This window comes from Coregonus clupeaformis, chromosome 1 (genome assembly GCF_020615455.1).
Source record: "Coregonus clupeaformis isolate EN_2021a chromosome 1, ASM2061545v1, whole genome shotgun sequence".
Classification (NCBI taxonomy): Eukaryota; Metazoa; Chordata; class Actinopteri; order Salmoniformes; family Salmonidae; genus Coregonus; species Coregonus clupeaformis.
In genome coordinates, this window is record NC_059192.1 from 48183939 (window position 1) to 48201246 (window position 17308).

Genomic DNA, 17308 nt, shown 5'->3' on the forward strand with positions numbered 1-17308 from the left:
CGCTCCCGAATCCGATTATCCAACCTGATAGTGAGTGAAATAAGATTATCCAGCGTAGGCGATTCATCATATGACACCAATTCATCTTTTAAAGTCTCAGACAAAGCATTGATGAACACTCCTTGTAATGCCTCGTCATTCCAACCACTCACTGCTGCTAAAGTCCGAAACTCCACTGCCATCTCCGCCACACTACGAGCCCCCCTGCCGAAGAGAAAACAACCGCTTTCGCAGCCTCCTTGCCTCGTACGGGGTGGTCAAAAACCTTCTCATCTCCGTGGTGAAGGCCACGTAAGCGTTGCAAATGTCCGACTGACTCTCCCAGACCGCGGATCCCCAGGCACGAGCGGAACCGCTAGTAGAGTTGATAAGGTAGGCAATACGGGCTCTTTCTGAGGCGTAGGTGAGGGCTGTTGTTCAAACACTAACGAGCATTGAGTCAAAAAATCGCCACAGGTTCCCATGTTCCCGTCATAGCGGCTCTGGAGCAGGAACAAAAGGCTCTCTGATCTGGGCTGAAGGGGTAGTAAGAGCAGACACTTGATTGGTGAGTAATTGAACCTGATTAAGCAGCACCTGACTGTCCTCAGCAATCGTCTTAAACAGGGTATCATGTTGGCCAAGTAGAATGCTCTGATTGGCTATGGCAGTCCAAATTTGAGTGCACTCTGGGGTGGTATCCGAGCTACTGTCTGCTGGGTTCATGTTGGTCAGATCATACTGTTATGATTTAACTGGATAGAACCCAAATGCAGACAAGTACACCAAGCCAGAGAAGTTTTAACAGGTTATTTATAATGTTCAATAGTCCAGGTTTCCAATAAATGGGGAAGAGCAAGTCCAGGTTACAGGGAGGGTACAGATCCAGGTCAGGGCAGGTGTGGTACCGTAATGTCCTAGTGTCCGTGGTGAGTCCAAAGGAGAGGCCCGATAGTGGAGAGCAGGATGGTGGTGGCAGGAGTGAAGCGGAGGCAGGAGTCAGGTTCCAAATATCTGTGGCACAGGAGAAAAAGTAAATAAACAGTCCAAAAAACACAAGAGCGAAAACAGACAGGTTGAGTCGGCAGCGAGACTAACATGGTTGTCTTGACTATGATCTGACGATGAGTGGAAAGTTTGACCGGGTCTTAAAGGCTGAGGTGATTATGGTGAATGAGCTGCAGCTGGAACCCTGACTCCCGCACACCAGACTTCACTCCTGCAATCAAGGACAGACAGAGGGGAGGGAGAGAGAGCTACCTAGCAGCAGTAGGCCTAACACTAATAGGATTGATGGGAGAGGCAGTTTACTCGCTCGCCGTCGGATCCTTACAAGACCTACGTCCACGATATCTCCGTCTCTTTCTCATGCGAATGACGGGGATTTGGGCCTTGTCGGGTGTCTGTAGGATATCCTTTGCGGCCGCCTCGTTGAAGAAAAAATCTTCGTCCAATACGAGGTGAGTAATCGCTGTCCTGATATCCAGAAGCTCTTTTTGGTTATAAGAGACGATGGCAGAAACATTATGTACAAAATAAATTACAAATAACGCGGAAAAACACACATAATAGTACAATTGGTTAGAGGGTTGTAAATGCTGTAAATGGGCTGTAAATGCAGTTACTGCATTTTTGCTTGGTAGGGCTGAATACGTCACGCGAAGCAGCCACAAGTGTCAGTAAGAGTGTCCATGATTGAGTCTTTGAATGAAGAGATGGAGATAAAACTGTCCAGTGTGAGTGTTTTTTGCAACTCGTTCCAGTCGCTAGCTGCAGCGAACTGAAAAGAGGAGTGACCCAGGGATGTGTGCGCTTTGGGGACCTTTAACAGAATGTGACTGGCAGAATGGGTGTTGTATGTGGAGGATGAGGGTTGCAGTAGGTATCTCAGATAGGGGGGAGTGAGGCCTAAAAGGGTTTTATAAATAAGCATCAACCAGTGGGTCTTGCACCGGGTATACAGAGATTGCCAGTTTACAGAGGAGTATAGAGTGCAGTGATGTGTCCTATAAGGAGCATTGGTGGCAAATCTGATGGCCGAATGGTAAAGAACATCTAGCCACTCGAGAGCACCCTTACCTGCCGATCTATAAATTAACTCTAGCATGTGTAGGATGGTCATCTGAATCAGGGTTAGTTTGGCAGCTGGGGTGAAAGAGGACCGATTACGATAGAGGAAATCAAGTCTAGATTTAACCTTAGCCTGCAGCTTGGATATGTGCTGAGAGAAGGACAGTGTACCGTCTAGCCATACTCCCAAGTACTTGTATGAGGTGACTACCTCAAGCTCTAAACCCTCAGAGGTAGTAATCACACCGGCGTGTGTGTGTGTGTGGGGGGGCATTCTTCTTACCGAACCACATTACCTTTGTTTTGGAGGGGTTCAGAACAAGGTTAGAGAAAGCTTGTTGGACACTAAGAAAGCTTTGTTGTAGAGCATTTAACACAAAATCTGTGGAGGGGCCATAAGACTGTATCATCTGCATATAAATGGATGAGAGAGCTTCCTACAGCCTGAGCTATTTAAATTGAGAAGCGCGTTGGGCCTAGGATCGAGCCTTAGGGTACTCCCTAGGTGACAGGCAGTGGCTGAGACAGCACATTTGCTGACTATACACATTGCACTCTTTGAGAGAGGTAGTTAGCAAGCCAGGCCAAAGACCCCTCAGAGACACCAATACTCCTTAGCTGACCCACAAGAATGGAATGGTCTACCGCAACAAGTTATTAATTACACTTTGGATGGTGTATCAATACACCCAGTCACTACAAAGATACAGGCGTCCTTCCTAACTCAGTTGTAAGAGAGGAAGGAAACCGCTCAGGGTTTTCACCATTAGGTCAATGGTGACATTAAAACAGTTACAGAGTTTAATGGCTGTAATAGGAGAAAACTGAGGATGGATCAACAATATTGTAGTTACCCCACAATACTAACCTAATTGACAGAGTGAAAAGAAGGAAGCAGGTACAGAATAAAAATATTCCAAAACATGAATCCTGTTTGCAACAAGGCACTAAAGTAATATTGCAAAAAATGTCTCAAAGCAATTCACTTTTTGTCCTGAATACAAAGTATTATGTTTGGGGCAAATCCAATACAACACAGTACTGAGTGCCACTCTACATATTTTCAAGGATAGTGGTGGCAGCATCATGTTATGGGTTGGCGTGTAAACATTAAGGACTGGGGAGTTTTTCAGGATTTAAATCCTGCACAGGCAAAATCCTAGAGGAAAACCTGGTTCAGTCTGCTTTCCACCAGACTCTGGGAGATTAATTCACCTTTCAGCAGGACAATAACCTAAAACACAAGGCCAAATCTACACTGGAGTTGCTTACCTGAATGTTCCTCAGTGGCCGAGTTACAGTTTTGACTTTGAAATGTATGGCAAGACCTGACAATGATTGTTTAGCAATGATCAACAACCAATTTTGACAGAGCTTGAAGAATTTTGAAAAGAATAATGGGCAAATGTTGCACAATCCAGGTGTGGAAAGCTCTTAGAGACTTACCCGGAAAGACTCATAGCTGTAATCACTGAAATTTTTTAACAATTTGCAATCAATTGCCCTTCCCTGTTACACACAACAAGCTTCCATTTCGCCTTTCACAAGGGGATTTATGGCTGATTTAAGATGGAATTGTCAACCCTGTTACGGTCAACCCTGTTACTTTATTTGGCACTTAATAGGCACTTACTAAAGTAAAACAAATTATTGAACCTCTTGAGATGGGAAAACTTGTTTTTTATTACGTAGAAAAAGTGCTCTTTATGACAGAATGTTTAAATGAGGTGAAATCCAAAAGGCACCGAATTGGTGGAACGACCCACCTGAGTCTGTCCGAATGTAGCCTGTCAAATTAGTCTGTGAAATCACAGGGATGAGTCATTATAGCATGCCACCAAGGGTGATGTCTAACATTTGGACTGGGTTTGGACACACGGGAGTTCAGAGATCAGTAAGGGACACTTGGGAGGCGTGCAACCTGCAAAAGAGATTGCATGCGCAGTATACCCCAGAACGTGGATAGAGGGAACTGCTGCTCTATCACACCAATGTTCTGTGACTGTGACCCTACTCAAAAACTACAGAGCAGCTTGTGCTACTGACCCTGGTTTTTGGTTAATACATTTGAGAATAAATGAAGCCCAACAGTGCAGTTATTTTGAGAGGTGAGTTGACTGTCCACCATAGGGGGGACTGACTGATTGTTATGAGACGGTAGTGACTGTCTGTATTAGAGGGTCTCACATTTACTACACTTCACACTTACTAGACTTTTCACAAAAATACCCTCGGCTACACATATTACTGCAATGTAAACCAGCGAACTTGTCACGTATCGACCAGAGGTAGCGCACGGGCCGACAGTTGCCCCCCTCTAAGCAGGGCAGTGTAAACAGACTTGTCTCGTTGAGCCAACACTCTTACAGTAAACATTTTAATACCAGAGCAATGTTTTTGAAACAGCTGAAATGTACAGACATTTTTCTTAATTTTTTTTACTTGTTTTATTGAGTTTTTACCTGAAATTGTAGTAAAAGGCTGTTACATTCTGAAATAGTCACCGTAGCTTTAAATCTCGTCCAGGCAATAAGCAACTCCCCAGGGAATTATCATGGTTTTCAGTCACAATTTGCTTTTACCTCATATAATGACTTCCATGATATTGATAAATTGAAGCCTGGTTTGTTCTAAGGTAACTTTAATACGCTAGTATAAGCCTAAGACCTCCTATTTAACTAGCTATGGTGCAGCTAAACATCAGCTTTCAGCTAACAGCCAGCACGTTGACGTGAGGATGCAGAAATAATGTTGTTTAGCTAGCTAGCTTGCTAGTTAACGTTACCTAGCAATGTAGCCTATATTATAATATGATTGACACTGTATGATAACGTTTTTACTGTACTTTTATATTCGTATGGGAGGGGTAAACGTTCATTATTGATACTCTAACGTTACTTGATCATGAAGCATGTTGTTAGTTAGCTAGCTAGCTAGCTAGCTAGCAGGAGTTATCGGTGTATTGTCAGCTAATTTAATATGTATGGACGAGAAAATAAACCCTTTAATTGTCTCCACATGCTTGTGAATTGTTTAATTACTCAAGAGTGTAACATGGTTTGGTTGCATTATTCAACAGTGTAATATGTTTACGAAGAAAAGTTGGTTGGATTGTTAAATAGCTTGTGCTTAATGGCTAGCGCCTACTTTGATATTTATGGACAATTTGAGCTGCGGACCAAGAATGTAGTATTGCCAGCCACAAAGAAAGGTAAGGCAAGGATGTAATATGAATAGAAAAATATAAATCTCTATTGCCACTCCTCAGACTCTCCTTCATTTCTCATAGTGCGAATAGGGCCTGTCTGGTCTCACTGCAGGAGTCAGGTTGGCTTTAGGGCCACACACACTCGCACACATACACACACACCCAGTGTGTGAAAGGAACCATTAATGAATTGACAGACTTTTAAAAAGGAGAAGCTAAGGGCATTCTCTCTTGGTGTCGGGGGACTATTGAAAAGCAGTATGGGTGGGGTGCTCTTGTAAGGTTAAGTCTGGAGTCTAAACTGGGCCTGGGGACGTCCTCGCTGGGAAACAGCCACTCCTCTGAAAGGACGTCAGACAGGTAGAGAAAGAGTCCTGCTGGGGTTTTCAAGACCTAAAACAAACAGAGGGGACTCAGGGAGCCACGCAACCCGCTGCACGTCCACCTAATTTAGCCCCGGAGCTGGGAGAACCGTGGGGCACAGAACTGGGCAGGAATGTACAGGCGGAACATTGGCCACCTTTAACTGTCACACGTGTTCTCTCCAAAAACAATGCCTGTGCAATTTGTATGACAGAGCGACCTCCCAACGCAGACATTTAACCCCCTCTTTTCAGAGCGGAATGCCAGGAATCAGCCAGGCGATTGTGGGGCTCCTTTGACGGGAATCTCGGAGGGATGGTTGGGATCCTTTGATGCTTTTTCCCTGTTTATCCATGAGAGAAGACACCATGAAAAGTTGGGGTGCGCTCGAAAGTGCCACTTGTGTGGGATCCATCTGTATGGCTGATCATAGGCTTTGTGCCATCAAGATGAAAAAGACAGAATTAATTGCAATGGGAGATAAAATAAATTTGTTAAATTAAATTAAAATCAAAGCCACAATGGGTGAATGGTCAAGGTTCCTTTGCCCCACATAAGTGGGGAGGTTCTGGTTTTTCATGGCAACACTAGAAGTGTCAAGAAAGAGCTACTTATTTTAATGAGACTGTTATAGAATAAAGACACGTCTGTCATAAAAAGGTAATGATTTCTTGAAAAATAATTCAAAGAGTAAAATTCTTGTTTTGTGAAACTAGAATAAATCAGACCTACCATTGTAATAGACAGAACAAATTGCTCCCTCTATTCCTCCCCCGGTCTCACTCTCTCCTCTGTCCACTTTCCTCTCACCTTTTTTTCTCCCTCCTATCTCTCACCCTTTCCCCGCATCTATATTTCTTCACCTCTTTCCCTCTCTTAAAATAATGTGGCAGCCCATAACTTGAGCATCAGCATATTTGATCTCAGTCACATCCTGTGCCACTATTTTCCATCATCGGAAGACAAGTAATTCCTGGAATCAGCAATATATTTTGGTTCCTGATGCACCAGCTGCTTTACTGGCTATGTTTGGTGCTGCAGGTGCAACACTGTCTTAGTTGTGATGTTTTCTCTCGGATGTGTCTACTGTCAAAGGGAGTGTGGTCGCGCTAATGCACAGGGTTGGAGTGGGCTTATGCAGGTAGTCTTAGTTTGGGGTGGAGTGGAGGGGGGTGGATAGTGATGGTTGTGTGTCTGGAGAGGTTGAAGGTGTTTTGTATGTGTGGGGGGGGGATTACCGAGGTCTGGGGGGGTTGCTGTATGTGTGGTGTGTGTGCATCTGAGATATGGGAAATAAGAGACAGTTGCAGATACACAGAGTGCCACCATAACCCTCACCCGGCCCTCATCTGTGTACAGTATGTGCCCTAACCTCTCCCAGACTGCTTTGTGTACCTCAGATGATTACCAGACAGGAAGTCACAATGGGAGACACAGATCAGCCAGGCCACTGGTGCCAATCATCACACTACGGTAAAAACATCTGATTTTTCAGGACTGGGATCTTTACTCCTCCGCTGAGAGAAAAACACAAACCACAAAACAAAATACCTGAATACCACGCTACATGTACGTACTACACAAGGGCATGTTTGTGATGGGTGATTTCAAAAGGAGTCGGGCGCAGGAGGGTAAATCACAGAATAACAGGATTTATTCCGCAACACAGAATTACGCAGTAATGCGTCAAACACTCCTGTGCGCAAAAACAGGCGCACTGGAAACAACACGGCACACTGGGAAATATCCCAGCGATAAAAAATACTAGGAGCTCCACCGAGCTTCTCTATCCTCACAATAAACAATCACACACAAAGACAAGGGGGCAGAGGGAACACTAATACAGGTACTGATGAGGGGATATGAACCAGGTGTGTGTAATAAACAAGACAAAACAAATGGAATGATGAGATGAGGAGCAGCAGTGGCTAGAAGGCCGGTGACGACTAACGCCGAAGCCTGGCCGAACAAGGAGAGGAGGCAGCTTCGGAGGAAGTCGTGACAGTACCCCCCCCTTGACGCGCAGCTCCAGCAGCGCGCCAACACCGGCCTCGAGGACGGCCAGGAGGACGCGGAGCAGGGCAAGCCGGATGGCGACGGTGGAAATCCCGCAATAGGGAGGGATCAAGGATATCCCTCACTGGAACCCAGCACCACTCCTCCTGACCTTACCCCTCCCACTCCACGAGGTACTGAAGGCCCCCCACCCGACACCTCGAATCCAGGAGGGCACGGACGGAGTATGCCGGGGCCCCCTCAATGTCCAGAGGGGGCGGAGGAACCTCCCGCACCTCAGACTCCTGGAGCGGACCAGCCACCACCGACCAGAGGAGAGACACATGAAACGAGTGGTTAATACGGTAATCTGGAGGGAGTAATACCCTATAAGTAACCTCGTTTATCCTCCTCAGGACTTTGAACGGCCCCACAAACCGCGGGCTCAGCTTCCGGCAGGGTAGGCGGAGGGGCAGATTCCGGGTCGAGAGCCAGCCCCGATCACCCGGTACCAAGACCGGGGCGTCACTGCGGTGGCGGTCAGCGTTGGCCTTCTGGCGATGCACGGTGCGCTGGAGGTGGATGTGAGCAGCGTTCCACGTCGCTTCGGTCTGGCTCTGATGCCACGGTGCCAGAACCGGCTGATAACCTAAAACACATTGAAATGGCGATAGGTTAGTGGAGGAGTGGCGGAGAGAGTTCTGGGCATAGTGGTCCTATGGACAGATACTCCAATCTCCGCTGTGGAGCTTTGCAGCTCCTTCAGGGTTATCTTTGGTCTCTTTGTTGCCTCTCTGATTAATGCCCTCCTTGCCTGGTCCGCATGTTTTGGTGGGCGGCCCTCTCTTGGAGGGTTTGTTGTGGTGCCATATTCTTTTCATTTTTTAATAATGGATTTAATTGTGTCCGTGGGATGTTCAAAGTTTCGGATATTTTCTTATAACCAACCCTGATCTGTATTTCTCCACAACTTTGTCCCTGACCTGTTTGGAGAGCTCCTTGGTCTTCATGATGCCGCTTGCTTGGTGGTGCCCCTTGCTTAGTGGTGTTGCAGACTCTGGGGCCTTTCAGAACAGGTGTATATATACTGAGATCATGTGACAGATCATGTGACACTTCTGAAGGTAATTGGTTGCACCAGATCTTATTTAGGGGCTTCATAGCAAAGGGGGTGAATACATACGCACGCACCACTTTTCCATTATTTATTTTTTTGAATTTTTTAGAAGTTATTTTTTTCATTTCACTTCACCAATTTTGACTATTTTGTGTATGTCCATTACATGAAATCCAAATAAAAATCAATTTAAATTACAGGTTGTAATGCAACAAAATAGGAAAAACGCCAAGGGGGATGAATACTTTTGCAAGGCACTGTAGGATGAGTGAACAACATTATTTGGGTATAAGAATATGAACTTCTAAAAGTGAAATTTTCACTGGACAGTTACTTTAATTTGGCAGGTAAAACTGGTATTTACAGCAGCCTGTCAGGGCTGTATCAGGTTTAAGCCTTTCAAGGCCAGGAATTCTCCCAGCCCCCCTGTGAACTTTCCAAAGCAAAGGCTTTTAGACGGGATGATGAAACAACAACTATCATTACAGCCAGGTTCTACTTTCACTGCTGTGATCAGTTATACTGACAGTTGAGCTAGGATGGGAGGTCTTGGAATACCTGGATTGGTAAGAAGTGGGTTGGTAGGAATACTACTGGTGGAGGAGGAGGGTCTCAACAATATACTTCTATACTGTACAGTGTTTCCCTTAGGATTTTTTTCAGCAGCAGTGGCAAAGTTAATTTTTTGGGGGGGCAACGGCTGCAGAGACAACATTCTGCTGTTTTAAAGCTAATTTCTTGCAATTCTACAAATGTTGCCATGGGGCTGAGAGAACACTTTACAGTTTTAAAGCTAGTTTCCTGCAAGTCTACACATTTAGTCATGGGGCTGAGAGAAAATGTGCAGTTTCAAAGCTAATGTCCTGCAATTTTACACATTTTGCCATGGCTTATGCCATGTTCTTATTCTATCTGAGTGCTGTTTGTGGGTTTTGTGTGTATAGTAAGTGTTGTGTAAGGTGTGTGTGAGTCAGTGGAGTGTGCGTGTGTGTGTGTGTGTCTTGTGTAGTTAGTTACCTTTCCACATCCCAGATCCGTAGAGGAGAGAAGTTCTCACAGCAGGCTATGCCGGTCACAAAGGAGCTGTGGAGGAGAGAAAAGAGGAACGTTTAGGAAAACTGGGAATACTGAGACACCTCACAGAGCTAAGCTAAGGTGTGACACACTCTAAACAGTCTCCGGTCAGAGACACACGTTTATTGTTTCAGTGGGGAAGAAAAAAAGAGGAAAAACTCAAATACTTGTGCTCCTTTGATTGGAGTGACGGGTCGGAATTAGTGGCCTAGGTATGCATGCTGATGCATGGGAGGGACAGGCGTGAAAGGAGAGGGGAGGAGGGGGTGGAGGGGTGTAGTAGGGTCTGTGTAGAGGGTGGGGTGACCCAAGGGGAGAGGGACGGTAGGGGGGCTTCTGTTGGGCTCTGCCCAGGTCTCAGGCTTAGGGCCTCCTGCAGATTTGACTGACAGGGGGCGGTCCAACACCCTGGGGCACAACTACCATTTGATTATCTTTTTTCTTTCTTTTGTACCACTAATTCATTTACTATTTTTCCATTTTACTTCACAGTTTCAGAATCAACTGCTTTGGCATACAATGTCAAACTAAACGCGGCAGATCTCAAATAAAAAACAATGGGATAGAATAGCCAGAGAGAAGGAGAGATGGACAGAGAAGTAGACAGATAACTGTGTTTATGCAATGGTTGGTGGTTTGGTTGGAGTTTCTTCCTCTGACGGCTGGGTGGGTTGGCAACAGGCCCCCATTGTCCGGTCTGGAGCGTGAAGTCACGAGCTCTGCTGGTCGGCTACTACGTAGCAACCTAGTGGTGCCAAAAGCCCTGGTCTGCCCTAGAAAGCCTATGTAAATTACGATTACCAGAACGCCCCCCCCAAAAAAAAAATTTGACGGATGTTTTGGCCTCAAAATGTTGTTTACTATGATCAAGTTCGATCCCCACTGTGAATTATTTAAAAGTTTACTACAAATCGAGATATTTAATTAAATAGTGATCCATTCCGAGTACTACATTTGTCGTCACACTGGACCATGTGCTGACACATACCAATCATGGGCCGGCAGGCTACGAGGAGGTTCGCGCCCTCATGCACAGATCTTTGCACGTGCACCTAAGGGGGTGTGGTGTGCTATCCAGATGACAGTGCGGAGTCAACGAGCCTGTCAAGTGGAGATGGAGGGGCTGACCAATGTCTATGGGGCTGACAGAGGATGACAGAGCGGAGAACAGAAGATGGACTTGGAGATGGAGGATTGTGCTCACACTATGTTTGAAATATCAATTTAGTATGCAATTATAATAGAATAAATAAATTATATATAAATTCCAAACTAAATCGTATGTCTAAGGTTATTTTTTATGATGACAAAATGATGCAGTTGCACAAATGATAAAGATAGTCTATAATCATATATAAATAGAGATATAATAATATAGTTAACTTTTTTCTCATGGGGCAATCCACTCTAGTTGTGATCGGTTGTTGTGATGGTAGCCCATTAACTTTTTATTTTCAGGTGGAACGATCATGGTCATATGATATCTAGACTAGATAAGGTACTCGCGCGCACTTAACTTGAGTTAATTTGAGTTTGATTTTACAAAGAGAGTCACCATGCCGGCATGTTCCGTATTTAACTGTACTAATCATCACTCGAAAGAGTCTAATCTTCATTGACTCTCTCAGGCAGGATGAAAATGACTACATCAACCATGATCCTTTGCTAGTTACGGCCACTTTCATCATGAACCGTAGCGATTTTTTGGTGCCACAGCTCCATTCAGCAATATGGCATCCTTCAAATTCAAATACTTCCGGCTTCATGTGCCATCGGGAGTTTTCCTTAGGATGACGCCAGCCCTATCACTATCTGCTGGTTTTAATGTCTAATGGTTTGGCGTTGAGACAGGGGGTAGCGAGGGGCGCAAGGGGGGCATGGGAGGGTACTGAGGCACAGGGGCAGCTGTCAGGCCCGTTAAGCGGAGAGGCCCGTTAGAGAAGCCCCTGTTAATTAGTGTTGGGTAAACTCATTTGGTCCAATCAGGGTGGCGGGCCCTCAGCGAGTATGACCCCTGACCCCTGGTGACACAGGATACAATAGGGTTAAGGTCACACTCGCTGCCTGGCCCTTATTACTCTCCATTACTCACATTACTCACCCCTCACTGGGCTCTGCTCTGCTGGGGGAGGAAGGGGGGACAAACAGCACAGACATACAATGAACCGGTTCTGTCCCTCCGAGCACTACCCTGATCTAGGGTCAGACCACTCACTGATATTATAGCTGCTAAGGTCAAAGCCTCTCTCGCCTGATGTGGGACAGGTGCCCCCTCCCTAAAACCCCTCACCGCCCAATCACCTCCCTGAGCTGCTACTACCACTCCATCCTGAAATCGTCACAAAGCCCGCCCCCATCTCTGTCCCCCAACCCATCTCCCTCTCCTTCCCAGTCCGCTCCTCATCATTAGGACATGCTGGGCCTCTACTGCCGTTTGGGTAGACTCATCAGCTGGCTGCATTATCTAAGGGCCTGTGTGGCAGGGTCACACAAACTAACTCAGCTCCTGCTGGGAACCCAGCCAAACTCACACACACACACACACACACAATCACACAGTCAAGCACACACACACATAATTACACACAGAGAGAAATACACAGAGGCACGCACACGTGCACACAGCCACAAGCATGCATGCACTCGCACAGGCACACGCATTTTCTCCTGCTGGGAGAAGAGACCACCGCAAAAGCTCCACTTGTGTTAACCCATCCCCATTCTTACCCACAACATCACTTTCAGTTTCCTAACAAAGAACTGAACAAAACCTGGTCTAGGAATCTATTCAAACAAATTAAATGTTATATGAAGTATTTCTCAGTTAATAGGGGATTCTCTGATTTTTTCCCCCTTGGAAATGAAAAAGTAACCTATTTGAACACGCTTGGAGTCAAAATACAGGAAATCTAAATGAAGTCTGTAAGTCAATCACATCAAAATGCTTAAAGTACATTTAGTGTCAAACACCATAAAGTAAATGTATAGACTTAGGGAGCAGCATTTCCCCTATTCACCCTCTGGTCTCTGGCTCAGTGACTCAGTGTTCTAATGATATGTCCATGCTACAGCGCTGTGGGTTAGTGGTGTTCTTTGGTGTCGGGCTGCACTTGCATCACAAGTCACTACAAAACTATACAATTTCCATGTGTAGGACTTTCAGCTTACTACCTTCAGAGAGAGATGGGCTACAAGGGAAACAGATGGACACTGTCAGTTCAATTTATCCTTGGCAGTATTGTAGCTTATGGCAAAATAAAAAATGAAGCTTAACGCAAAATAAATAAAGTTAAACGTATTGTTTAAAATGGGATGTGTGGCTATCTGACAGCAAAATAAAATGTTACATTTGACTCCAATCACTTCGCTATTGCCAAAGATGTAAAGGATTGGCACCACTTTAGTGAAATTCAAAGAATCCCACACAAACCTATGAAAAGGAATACTCCAAACAAAACAAGTAAGTCACCATTTATCTAAACTAAGCCCTAGCCAATTACAGAATAATAGGCTAAATAGCAGAGATGAACACAGACCCATGCAGGCGCTGGGAATGTAGAGGCATGGCGATGGACTCCAGGGGCGATTTAGCTATGCCCCCTGCCCCCCTCCTCCTCCCTCCTCTAGCCAAAAGAGGTTGTTAATTTGTTGCGCTTGACCCCCGGCTTTGTGCCCACTGTGTATCTAGTTTGTAAAAAGTGCTTTTATCTGCTCTCTAAATATGTCTGAGCTCAAAGGGTTATGATGCTTTTATATCAGCCGGGAGGGGGACAATGGCAGGGGCTCGCCCCGACCCACCCCACACCCCTCTCTGCTTTCATATACACACACACACACACACACACACACACACACACACACACACTGTCCCCAAGCCCCACCCCCCAATACCCCCCTCTTGGCCCTTTTGGCTTCTGTTTGTGTCCCCTCTGTCTGAGGTCACCAGGACAGCACCAGGACATTCCACACACAGACCCTCTGCTCTGCTCTGCTCAGCCAGCTGGAACGGAACAGAACGGGCCACTACTATGTATTGAAAACACAAAACACCATCCAGTCTCGCTATAGTAACGGCTATCCTCTAACTAACAACAGCTAAACATTAAAGTTCAGATTATGCCAATTATGAGCAAAGTGGATTTCTATAATGGATTACAACAATAGACTATGCCATTTAGCAGACTCTTTTATCCATACATTCTACATACGGGTGGTCCCGGGAATCAAACCCACTATCAAATAAAACAACACCTCCCAGCAAAACGCCCCTATCTGACCTAAATAACTCGTAGGCATATGTATATCTACTGATGTATGTATGTTTGTAACTGATAGATGCTACTGAAGGTAAATGTAATAATATATGAATGTATTTGGATGGAGGCCTAAAGTAATGGGTCTCTCTGTTTCTCTCAGTGTCAGTAGGACCTTTTTTGGTTCTATTGTTCTTATTTTAAATTTGTGTAGTTCAGTCCTTGAGCTATTCTTGTCTATTGACATTCTGTTTTATGTAATGTTGCATGTTTTGTGTGGACCCCAGGAAGAGTAGCTGCTGCTTCAGCAACAGCTAATGGGGATCCTAATGAAATACTAAATACTATCCGGGCGTTGCAAGCGCCATGCTCTACCAACTGAGCTACAGAGAACCAATAGACACAAATGAGGATTCATTCATTGTGGTATGTGTCAGCTCAGCTCTGGTTCCCTTGAATGATCAGAGACGTTGTCACTCATCTTATCTCCCCCAGACACATGACCATTGAATCACGTTGGCAAATTGATGTCTACAGTGCATTCGGAAAGTATTCAGACCCCTTGACTTTTTCCAAATTTTGTTAGGTTACAGCCTTATTCTAAAATGTATTACATTGTTTTCCCCCCTCATCAATCTACACACAATACCCCATAATGATAAAGCAAAAACAGGTTTTTAGACATTTTTGCAAATTTATAAAAAAATTAAAAACAAAAATATTACATTTAAATAAGTATTCAGACCCTTTACTCAGTACTTTGTTGAAGCACCTTTGGCAGTGATTACAGCCTCAAATCTTCTTTGGTATGACACTACAAGCTTGGCACACCTGTATTTAGGGAGTTTCTCCCATTCTTCTCTGCAGATCCTATCAAGCTCTGTCAGGTTGGATGGGGAGCGTCCCTGCACAGCTATTTTCAGGTCTCTCCAGAGCTGTTCGATCTGGTTCAAGTCCGGGCTCTGGCTGGGCCACTCAAGGACATTCAGAGACTTGTCCCAAAGCCACTCCTGCGTTGTCTTGGCTGTGTGCTTAGGATTGTTGTCCTGTTGGAAGGGGAACCTTCGACCCAGTCTGAGGTCCTGAGCACTCTGGAGCAGGTTTTCATCAATGATCTCTCTGTACTTTGCTCTGTTCATCTTTCCCTCGATCCTGACTGGTCTCCCAGTCCCTGTCTCTGAAAAACATCCCTACAGCATGATGCTGCCACTACCATGCTAAACTGTAGGGATGGTGCCAGGTTTCCTCCAGACGTGACACTTGGCATTCAGGCCAAAGAGTTCAATCTTGGTTTCATCAGACCAGAGTCTTGTTTCTCATGGTCTGAGAGTCCTTTAGGTGCCTTTTGGCAAACTCCAAACGGGCTGTCATGTGCCTTTTACTGAGGAGTGGCTTCCGTCTAGCCACTCTACCATAAAGGCCTGATTGGTGGAGGCCACTGTTTTCTTGGGGACCTTCAATGCTGCAAAGAAATGTTGGTACCCTTCCCCAGATCTGTGCCTCAACACAATCCTGTCTCGGCGCTCTACTGACAATTCCTTTGAACTCATGGCTTGGTTTTTGCTCTGACATGCACTGTCAACTGTGGGACCTTATATAGACAGGTGTGTGCCGTTCCAAATCATGTCCAATCAATTGAATTTACCACAGGTGCACTCCAATCAAGTTGTAGAAACATCTCAAGGATGATCAATGGAAACAGGATGCACCTGAGCTGAATTTCGAGTCTCATAACAAAGGGTCTGAATACTTATGTAAATAAGGTATTTCTGTTTTTTATTTTCAATAGATTTGCAAGAATGTCTAAAAACCTATTTTTGCTTTGTCATTATGGGTTATTGTGTATGTTGAGTGTAGATTGATGAGTTAAAACATTTATTTAATCCATTTTAGAATAAGGCTGTAACGTAACAAAATCTGGAAAGAAATGTGGTCTGAATATTTTCCGAATGCACTGTATGACAAAACAAACTTTAATTATTTCAAAAAACAATAAGTTAAACCTAGACCATCAACGAGAAGAGGGATAATTAAATGTTGATAAAACTAAATTAATTAATTCACTAACATAATCAAATAGACACTCATGACCAAAGTATGTGGACACCTGCTCGTCGAACATCTCAATACAAAATCATGGGCATTATATGGAGTTGGTCCCCCCTTTGCTGCTATTACAGCCTCCACTCTTCTGGGAAGGCATTACACTAGATGTTGGACCATTGCTGCAGGGACCTGCTTCCATTCAGTCACAAGAGCATTAGTGAGGTCGGGCACTGATGTTGGGTGATTAGGCCTGGCTCGCAGTTGGCGTTCCAATTTATCCCAAAGATGTTCGATTCGATGGGGATGAGGTCAGGGCTCTGTGCAGGCCAGTCAAGTTCTTCCACACCGATCTCGACAAACCATTTCTGTATGGAACGTGCTTTGTGCACGGGGGCATTGTCATGCTGAAACAGGATAGGGCCTTCCCTAAACTGTTGCCACAAAGTTGGAAGCACAGAACCGTCTAGAATGTCATTGTATGCTGTAGCGTTAAGATTTCCCTTCACTGGAACTAAGGGGCCTAACCTGAACCATGAAAAACAGCCCCAGACCATTATTCCTCCTCCACCAAACTTTACAGTTGGCACTATGCATTCGGGCAGGTAGCGTTCTCCTGGCATCCGCCAAACCCAGATTCGTCCGTTGGACTGCCAGATGGTGAAGCGTGATTCATCATTCCAGAGAATGCATTTCCACTGCTCCAGAGTCCAATGGCGGCAAGCTTTACACCACTCCAGCCAACGCTTGGCATTGCGCATGGTGATCTTAGGCCTGTGTGCGGCTGCTCGGCCATGGAAACCCATTTCATGAAGCTCCCAGTGAACAGTTCTTGTGCTGACTTTGCTTCCAGAGGCAGTTTGGAACTAGGTAGTGAGTGTTGCAACCGAGGACAGACAATTTTTACGCGCTACACGCTTTAGCACTCGGCGGTCCTGTTCTGTGAGCTTGTGTGGCCTACCACTTCGTGGCTGAGCTGTTGTTGCTCCTAGACGTTTCCACTTCACAATAACAGCACTTACAGTTGACTGGGGCAGCTCTAGCAGGGCAGAAATTTGACTAACTGACTTGTTGGAAAGGTGGCATCCTATGATGGTGCCACGTTGAAAGTCACTGAGCCCTTCAGTAAGGCCATTCTAGTGCCAATGTTTGTCTATGGAGATTGCATGGCTGTGTGCTCGATTTTATACACCTGTCAGCAACTGG

General features: G+C 45.3%; 1 pseudogene; it reads right to left on the minus strand.

Annotated features, from left to right (window-relative positions):
- LOC121582897 overlaps nt 1-17308 on the minus strand; it is a 49031-nt pseudogene that overhangs the window by 19446 nt on the left and 12277 nt on the right.